We start from the raw sequence: 9,793 nt of genomic DNA, 5'->3' as shown, positions 1-9,793 counted from the left end.
AGTCAAATAGTCAATAATAAGGTCATGTAGTAAGCTCTCACTCTCCCCCAAAAAAGCTAACTGCAAGATCAACATGTATGATTCAAGAGCTCAATCATGCCAAAGATTTGGTATATGTTGGAAGTTTTTTGGTGACAACCAAAGCTTAATAAGATTCTCTGCTCAGGGATTTGTCCCCAAAACAAAAATTCCTGGTCCACAAAGCTTAACAACTAAATAAATAATAAAGTAGCTGTGCAAAGTGAACAAGTCATGCCTCCCTTTTATCTAAGGGTTTAGTTTCCTAGGTAGCAATTCTAAAAGCACCAACTAAAGCCACAACACTTCTCCTAAAATGTTTTGTAACTGGTGAGACTTTTCTGAAAACAAATGCCCACAGTCTGATGTGCCAGGGGAAAAATGATCAACAAAACATAAGTCAGTGTTTTTAAACTGTGAAATAAGCTGGTCAACAACAGAGGAACTTGAGGCAGTAAGAGGGATTACAGAGAGCACCACGATGTTCTTTGAGGCAATTAAGCCTTCCAAGAAGGAAGAAGTGCCTCAGTAGTTCAGCTTCTCTTTTTGCTAGCTCTCTGATACTGCTTCCTCCTCATCCTCATCCTCATCTTCCTTCCTGTCTAGTTCAGAGGCATCCGATGACTCATGGAACAAAACATTCTCTGCTACTGAAGCCAAATTTACTTACATCCTTTTCTTTCAGCTTGTAGTATCTCTGTGGCTCAATATGCTTATTGTTCAAGAAGGTTTCCATTGCCTGAGCCAAGGTCAATGACATAGAGCTTCACCCTCCGGCCAACTCTGCCATCAGCACGGGTGTATTCCACAAGCTGATACTGAAAGACTGCGTGCTGCTTTGAACAAGGAAGATGGTCAGTTGGAATGTCTGTGACGAGTCATTGTCGACACAAAAGGTAAGCAGATGGATGTACATGACCCGAAGAAATCCATCATTTTTAAAGTGGTAGAGACACCACCGTTTGGTGGGGATGGGAGGGGAGGATTCGTGCTTCTAGGGGCTCGCTATATTTAATGACTACACCCCGGAAGGTGTTGCTGTCCTCAAGAAGTGCTCCCAGAAAGCTCAAAGTTTGGCTTGTCTTTAGCAGGCACCTCTCTGTCTTTACCGTTGCCACCAGATGGAGGAACCGATTCCTGAGCCTCGTTACCACTGCCACTGACCTCATTCCTCTGGCGATGCTACCGGCATCTGGCAGTATGAAACTCTCTCTCTCTTCCTCCTGAGCCTGCAAAGTTTGGCTGCCTCTATCCAGTCCCTGCGCCTGCCCGCTCCAGGCCTCTCGTCAGAGCTTCTCCTTCGGGGGAATGGCCCCAGGGTCTGTCTCGGTTGCTGTTCCTAGCTCGTCTGTGCTCCTGTCCTGATGTCTCATAGTGCTCCCTATCCTCCAGTCCTCTCCGGGGATGATCCTCCCGTTCCTGCTTGACTCTGACTGTTGAGTGGTGAGGACTTCAGCCTCTCTCTCTTCGAGGAGACTTGCTTCTTCTCCCTGAGGACTTGTTTTTCTTTTTGGCTGGGGCCTGGCTAACTCCTTGGGCTCGGTTCCTGCGGCGGCCAGGGCGGTAGCGGGCAGGTGGGGACACCGGACACCACCCGAGAGGTCAGAACAGAAGGGCGTGGTTAGGAGGCGCGGGTTCGGTGCTCGGGCGCCCCTGCTTCAGGACCACAGTCGTTGCAGCCACCAAGGCCCAGTCCCAGTGCCTTCGCGGGCTCCCCTGCGCCTGCTCGCTCGTCACCTCCTTCATCCTGAAAGCTGGGCTGAGTGAAAGAAAAGAGGTCCGTTGAGCTTTTCTCGCTGAAGTAAATGATAGTTGCTCTTTTCCTATCATTAATGATTTACTTGTAAGCCCAATCCCAGAAAAAGCAATGTCATAGACATCCCATAGAAATATCAACAAGCCCGTGGGCTCAGTTCACAAACCATGAATATAGGAGTTTAGCTGCTCTCTGGAATAAGATTTGTCCTCAACTTTGTCTTCCTTTACGCCTAGCACTCAGCGCAACAAGTCACTCTAGTGCACCCTGGTGGTCACTGTTTCAAATAGTCAGCACTCTGCCGTGACCTAGTAAACCTGACCACACATCTTACAGGAAGGATGATCTGTTTGCTCTGGAGATTTCAAGGGTTCAGTCCATAATAGGCCCAGCGAAGTCTGTGATGCTCAGAGCATGGAGGTGGGAGGCAGAGAGAGAGGGAGAGCAAATCTGCTCCAACATAGTGGAGGCCAGAAGCAAGAAAGTGCAAAAAAGGGGATTCGGACACACAAGTGCAGTCCCTAAGGCCACCGCCAGGGGACCCACCTCCTCCAGCCACACCATCTGCCTAAGTCGCCATTCAGTAAACCCATTACAATGTATTTATCCACTGATGAGATTAGAACCCTCGTGAATTAATTAATCAACTGAACATTATTAGTTCATAAGTTCTTCAGAGGATATTCTATATCTAAACCATGACAGTCACTTTTCCCAACTAACCTGCATTCCCCTCCCTTGAGGAAGGTTTGGACTTCTAGATCACTGTAACTAGAAAACCTTTTAAATTTCAAGATGTAAATTTTTGGATACACTTACACAGAGCTTTTATTTCCTTTAGTCACTAGTAAACTTTCATTTTTAAGTACTTAAAGGGAATTCTACACATACCTCACTTGGAAGGCATTTATTTTGGCTGAGTGAAAGCATAATTAATTTAAGATACACACTGAATTTCATGATGCTTTGAACTATCCAGAAAAATATATATCAATCTCAATGGTATATATTGCCCAAAGTACACATAGATAGGTGTTTTATAGTTCTTAGTCAATGCAGTGTTGACTTATAGAGTTTGGAGGATTTATAAAGGATTTTCTATTTTGTCTTTTTGGGTTTTTTGTGTGGAGTTTGGTGCTTAAAAAGATTTCAGTATTTCTTAGAGTGTGCTCCATAAATGTGTTCTATTTTTATGTTGGTAGATGAGAGAAAATATGTCCCATTGACTAATGGCTAATGCCTAGAGCAGTTTTATGAGGTGTGTGGATTTATGTGTGCCTAACTTTGGCCTGAAATATCTTCCTGGAAGGTACTGAGTTGATTATCGCTTCGGTTTACTGAATATCTAAAATTATATCAAATACTGACTTATACATTCAGAGTCCACTATCATCCACACATGTCTTTCTTGCTCTCAACCTTGAAAGTTTTATAAAGCCTCCTCCTCTAACTTCCATCTCTACCCAAAGTTCGTCTATCCTCCTCTGAAACTCTTCAAGCCCTTTATTTGTACCTTTTATTTCCTTTCAAATTTCCTCTTCTAACCTAGAACTCTAAATTAGATGAATATCAAAACAGGAACACGACGACACAGAAAAATTCAGATTCCATGTAAAAGCAACTAGGCTGGTACACTACAACTCAGTCATCTAAACACTAGAAGAGACTAACTTAGCTCGAATGTATGGGAAGGATTGCAGCAGTTCCTCCCTGGCAAAATGTTCTTCTAGCAGTCAGCTTTACAGATAGTGTCCTTCTTAAGATTTAGCAACAGGCATTTACTGAAACCTACAAAGTACCTGAGTTGCCATACAAACCATAAAATGTAATTTGGCCCATTTTGTTGACTCAGAATCAGAAGTAGCTGGACGTGGTGATACATGCCTGTAATCCCAGTACTTTGGAGGCTGAGACAGGAGGATCACAGATTCGAGGAACACCTCAGCAATGTAGCAAGATTCTCAGCAATCTAGTGAGACCCTGTTTCAAAATAAAAGCAAAAATAAAAAAGGCTGGGGGTAAAGTTCAGAGGTGGAGTGAATGCCCCTGGGTTCAACTTCCAGTATCACAAAAAATAAGTGAAGTCCGAAGTAGGGAAAAGACTAAGAAGCCCCAACTTCAGAATGCAGATGATGCAGGACAAATGTTTGAAGGAAATTAAGGCAAGAATAATTGTTAGTGAATTAAGACTTTCGAAAGCTAAGTAGCTCTTGCTAGCTGAATTTATTTTTAGGAAATATATGGCCATCCTAAAATCAGGAAACAATATGAACTTTCATAGAGACTCTGATAAAGGGGCTTTCATTTGGCTAGATTCAAGCTTGTAGGAAAAAACCAGCTCCAGATTATTTTGCTATAATTGTATTCTCCAACTACACCACTTTTCCAAGGGCAAGAACAATTTGCATCTGGAGTAGCTAAAACAGAGAAAAATAGTCCAAGATATTTTATTTTCTATTTTTTATGGTACTGAGGATTGAACCGAGGAATATCCTACCTCTGAGCTACATCCTTAGCTCTGTTTTGGTTATTTTGAAATAAGAGTCTCACTGAGTTCCTAAGTTGTTGAGGCTGGCCTTAAGTCTGCCTCCTGTCTCAGCCTCCCAAATACTGGGATTACAGGTGTGCACCCCCACGCCCAGCCCTAAGACACCTTAGCTTGAAGCTTTCTTGTTTTCCTACTGTAAGTATCCTTGCAACCACATCATCTCACAACACTGAGGGTTCTATTTGTCCACAAGATTTTGTTGCAACAGTGTTAAGTTTTGTGGCATTTGTTTTTCATCTGTTTTCTACATGGTTTTGGAACTAATATTTTAAAGTTCTAACTAGCTAGGTAATAAAGAATGATAGGCACACTTGCAAAGATTTAGCAAGGGGAAAGAAGGAGCTCAAACACTGAGCTCTCCTCAGGGAAGTTTCCTGAGAACAGACTTTCTTGCCAGACTTCTGGTAGTGCCGTTCCTGTTTACTCAGAGTTAGAACTAGTGGGGGGAAAAAAACTCCATTCTTGTGGTAACAGTGCTTTGGCTTTCAGTAGTAACTCAAAACCAAAAATGGTGATATAATTTGAGATCATATAGTGTTTGAAGGAAATGCTATTCTTTCTTTTTGTCTCCAATTGAATTTTGGCCTTTTTTTTTTTTTCTTTTTTGGTAGTACTGAGGATGGAACTGTTCTACCTCCGGGCTATACTCCCAGACCTATTTTATATTTTATTTGAAAACAGGGTCTCTTAAGCCAGCGAGGCTGTCTTTGAACCTGCATGGTCCTCCTGTCTCCGCCCCCCCCAAGTGCGGGGATTACAAGTGTGCACCACCACACCTGGAAAATTTTGGCATTTTTAAAAATCATAATTGGAAAACATATCAAACCCATTTCAATTATTTTACTAGTACTCAATATGGATCTAATTCAATGAAGAAATTTCAACCCAGTAGAGATAACATAAACGTGAATATTCTGAATACTGTGCAACATGATAAGTAGAATTTAATTGAAATAAAATGAGTGTATTGGGACAAGGGTCACTCTTAGGTGGGATAGGCTCTGTAGTGTTTCAGTATTGAAAGGTTAAAGAGGTTCTATACTGAAGACTTTTGTTCTTGTTGCTTACTAAAGGAAGGAAAGCATGATGGAAGTAAAAAATAAAATGACAAAATAAAACTGGAGACCAACAATGTATAAGCATTATAAATAAGACGGGTGAGCAATTACATTGGTTTTGTGTTTCAAATTTCTGAACATCATAAGCAATTGGAGACCAGAGAGTTGAAAGCCAAGTTAGTAAGTCTGAAATTGACTGGATCACTCACAAAAAGCATTAAATTGTAGTGACTGAAAGTGTAGGTGTTATCCTCACTCTGGCCGTAGAGAACGTATTTGGATTCCTAACCTTACTTCACATAAGTTTTATGATCTTCAATGAGTTGCTAAACTCTAATAGCCTCAATGTTTTCTGTGGTTAAATGATAATACTAACTACCTCATGGGACACCTGTGAGGACTAATTAAGTGTATCCAGTTAGAATTTAGGACTGCTTAGAACTGCACTCAGTACATAACAAGCCCTCCACAACTGCCAATATTATTGTGCAGTGAAGTAAAATAGCCAAAGTGAAGTAATATAAACCAAAGACTCAGAGAGACATCAATGTGTATTGGATGGTGTGTGTGTGTGTGTGTGTGTGTGTGTGTGTGTGTGTGTGTGTAAGTAATGAGTCTGATAAAGAAAATAGCTTCAATTTCTCAAGTATTTGGTGAGTAAAAGCTAAATGAAGGTAATATAATCAAAGAAAAACGAGGCAGGAGCCCAACTGTCTTTGAAAACAACTCTTGACTAAAAGCCTAGGGATAAGATAGAAGAATAAAGCTTTCCGCACAAGTTCCTCTTTGAGGTGAATAAAGCAGGACCTCTTGCAGGAGCTAAGACCACAAGATAAAGGCAGCTAAGTCCAGCAAGATGGCATCACCCAGTCCTAACCACGGGAGCCCAAGATGGTACCACCCAGCCTTGGCCATGTGGATGCTAATACAGGAAATCTAGCTCAAGAAACAAAAATGAAACCTGACCACAGCCCCCATATTGGTACCCCCGCCTGTTATTGGTCCAATCAAAACCTGTCTCTCTGGGGAAATATAATCTGTATAATGACACCATTTGGGCCTCAGACCTGGAGTGCATAAAGAAACCTGCTATTCTACTCCAGCCTCTGTCTCTTGTTCTCCATGGACCAAGCCTTCTGCAACAAAAGTACAGAAAGGGAAAGATGCTAAGAATATTGCAAAGATCAATTTATCAGAACTTGAAGATTGTCTATTAGAGGCAATAGAAAGGAATATGCTGGGCATGTCACCAAGATTCTGTTACTGAAGAGTTTATTTTATAAAAACAAGAAATGAATTAGTAGAATGAGAGGTAATATGAACAAAAAGATCATTATTCAGTTTTAGGAATGATGAGTTTCAGCCCAGTGGAGGGGCACACACTTGTAATCCTAGCACTCGGTAGGCTGAGGCATGAAGATCACAAGTTCGAGGCCAGTCTCAGCAACTTAGCAAAACCCTGTTTTAAAATAAAAAATAAAAAGGGTTGAGAGTGTAGCTCAGAGGTAGAATGTTCCTAGGTTCATCCCAGTACTTGGAAGAGTGAGAAAGAAGGATCACAGTTTCCAGACCAGCCTCAGCAACATGGCAAGGCCCTCAGCAATTTAATGAAACCCTATTTCAAAATAAAAAATAAAATAGAGCCAGGGGTAAAGCTCAGAGGTAGAATGCTCCTGAGTTCAATTGTCAGTACCAAAAAAAAAAAAAAAAAAAGGGGGGAGGACAAAGGAAATCATTTAAAAAGTTGAAAATTGGTGGTTGAGAAAATACAGTGACAGGTGAGTCATAGAAGAAGTGACAGATTTTCCCCTCCAAGAGATAAAAGAGAAGTGAAGATAAAGAAGATGAGGTCATGGGGAAGAAGCAGCAGAGAGATATCTGAGGACAAAGGGGACAAAACTCACAGGAGCTCACATGAGGTGACGGCATGTGAACAGGGGTCATCGCTTAGAGCAGAAGAGAAGCCATGAGGTTGGAAGTTTAAAGCATAGAAAATGGAAAACAGCTGTTATGAGGAACACAAAAAGAATTTAACAAGCAATGAATAAAGGGAAGGATTGACAAGTAGCATTAAGAATGCAAATGAAGTTAGATAGCATGAATTTGCAGTGGACCAAGTCCACACAGTTTTGTGATTTTTCTGTTACCCCAAGCAAGTTACATCATCTTATCGCCTCATCAGTTTTTCCTCAATGCATATTTTCCTTTTCAATTTTTTCCAGGCCACTCTTAAATATATCCAGAAATGAATTAAAAATCCACAATATTATCCAGGCATGGTGGCGCACGCTTGTAATCCCAGTGCTTGGGAGACTGAGACAGGATAGTACAGGTTCTAAGCCAGCCTCAGCTACTTATAGTGAGGCCCTCAGCAACTTAGTGAGACTCTGCCTCCAAATAAAATATAAAATAGGTCTAGGAGTGTAGCTGGGAGGTAGAAAGCTCCTGGGTTCCATCCCCAGTACCACACACACACACAAACACACACACACACTCCACAATATTTGAGGAAAATCTACATGGCATAATATAAGAAATTTAATTTGAAAAATTAAAATATATTTAAACCCAACATAGTATATTCAGTTTTCTTTCTATGATTTCCATGCTCAAAAATATTACACTTGGAGATGATCAAATGAGTATTCTTCTCAATTCAAACAAAATTATTTAAAACTCTGATCATATAAGTATAATAAATTCAAACTTTCATTCAATTGCTTAATTTAACTGATATTCATATTTTATTCCAGTGGTTAGCAAGCTGATTCTGGCCTACCATCTGTTTTTATATATCCTATGAGTTAAGAACAGCTTTTACATTTATAAATGGTTAAAAATATAAAGAGTATTATATGACATGTGAAAATAATATGAAATTCAAATTTTAGTGTCCAGAAGTAATTTTACTGAAATACATTTGTGCTCAGTATTTACATATTTTCTAGGGCTATTTTTGTACTGCAAGGGCAGCACTATTAGTTGTAAGAGAGATTATATAGCCCACAAAACTATGAAGCTGGGCCTTTACCTGGTCCAACTCACCCATTTAATCAATATTCATTGAGTACCTACAGTGCGTGAGATGCTACCCCACAAACAGATGAATCTACCCTCGAGAAAGCTGTCTTAAGGTGGGAACTTACTAATGTTTGAGGAGAAAAGCGGGGCTTAAGAGCCCCGCTAACAACAAATCTCCATTACCACAAAATCAGCGCCTTTCATAGCCAGAAAACACCATCACCAGAGAAACAAAAAAATCACCAGGCTCCAGAGAGAAAGCGGACTGAGAACAGAGCCACAGAGGAGATCCTCACGCCCGAGGACGCGGCAGCAGCGCTTTACTGCCGGCGGCAACGGCGAATTCACAGGACGGCCATAGCAAGCCGAGGTGAGCCGCTGTGAAACAGCCAGGCGGGATTTCTCGGCACAGAGGACATCTAAAGCTCCCAGTGGCCAAGCTCAGCACACGCTGCAGGGATTCAGAGTGGAAATCAAAACCAAGAAGAAAAACGCCAGCCCCACAGCCAAGGGCGTAGCAGCAGCGCCATACTGCCACCGGCGGCAGCAGCACCGAATTCACCGAGTTCAGTACAGCTACATCTGCGTACTCAAGAACAGTGAGTCAAAATGCGGGCCACAGAGGAGAAATCCCAGTACTGTATTCCCTGGGACATGACCCAGTGGGGGAGGGGTGGTGGCAGAGATATCACACCATAGGAGAACGTGCAATCTGGCATCCCCCACAGTCTAAAGCAGCCTCTATCGACTCTCTGGGTCAGAGACTCTGTGATACAATCCAGTAAAGGAGTAGTGGGGTCTAAGATACTACTGACTCGAGATCCAGAGCACCTTAAGTGAAGTCATAGTGACCCAAGGGAAGAACCCAGAGAAGGCACAAACATCCGAAATCATGGGAAAGAGGAATAATACTGGAGCAATTAATGCCCACAACCCCACAACATCAGAACCCAATAAAACAGAAAATCAGATATTTCTAGAAGATCAAATCAGGAAAATAACTGTAGAAATAATAGAGGTGCTTCGAAAAGAACTCAGAGAGAGCCAAAAAGAGATAAAGGATGCAATTAATGAAGTAAAGGCCTCAATTCAAAGCACAAACAACCGATTAGACCACATGGAGAACAGAATCTCGCTCTTAGAAGATGATCATTCCAAAACTGAACGCATAGTTTCTAATCTAGAAAAAAATATCCGACAGCAGGAATCTGATATTGAAGAAATATGGGCCCATTTTAAGAGAGCTAACCTAAGAATAATTGGAATAGAGGAGGGAAAAGAAAGTGAAACCAAAGGGATCAACAATCTCTTCAAGGAAGTAATAGCAGAAAATTTTCCAGACATAGAGCAAGAGGTTGATACACAGGTCCAGGAAACTTATAGAACTCCCTT

At 41.5% G+C, this 9,793-nt stretch overlaps 1 pseudogene across 1 annotated transcript; it reads right to left on the bottom strand.

The window, feature by feature from the left end:
- Positions 1-567: 567 nt before the first annotated feature.
- LOC308258574 (smad nuclear-interacting protein 1-like) lies at positions 568-1,764 on the bottom strand (annotated as a pseudogene). Its single transcript has one exon. The product of its transcript is annotated as a smad nuclear-interacting protein 1-like (transcript).
- Between the last annotated feature and the right edge of the window lie 8,029 nt (positions 1,765-9,793).

This window comes from Muscardinus avellanarius (genome assembly GCF_963383645.1).
Source record: "Muscardinus avellanarius genome assembly, chromosome: 2".
NCBI classification, from domain to species: domain Eukaryota; kingdom Metazoa; phylum Chordata; class Mammalia; order Rodentia; family Gliridae; genus Muscardinus; species Muscardinus avellanarius.
This window is presented reverse-complemented; position numbering and strand designations above follow the sequence as displayed.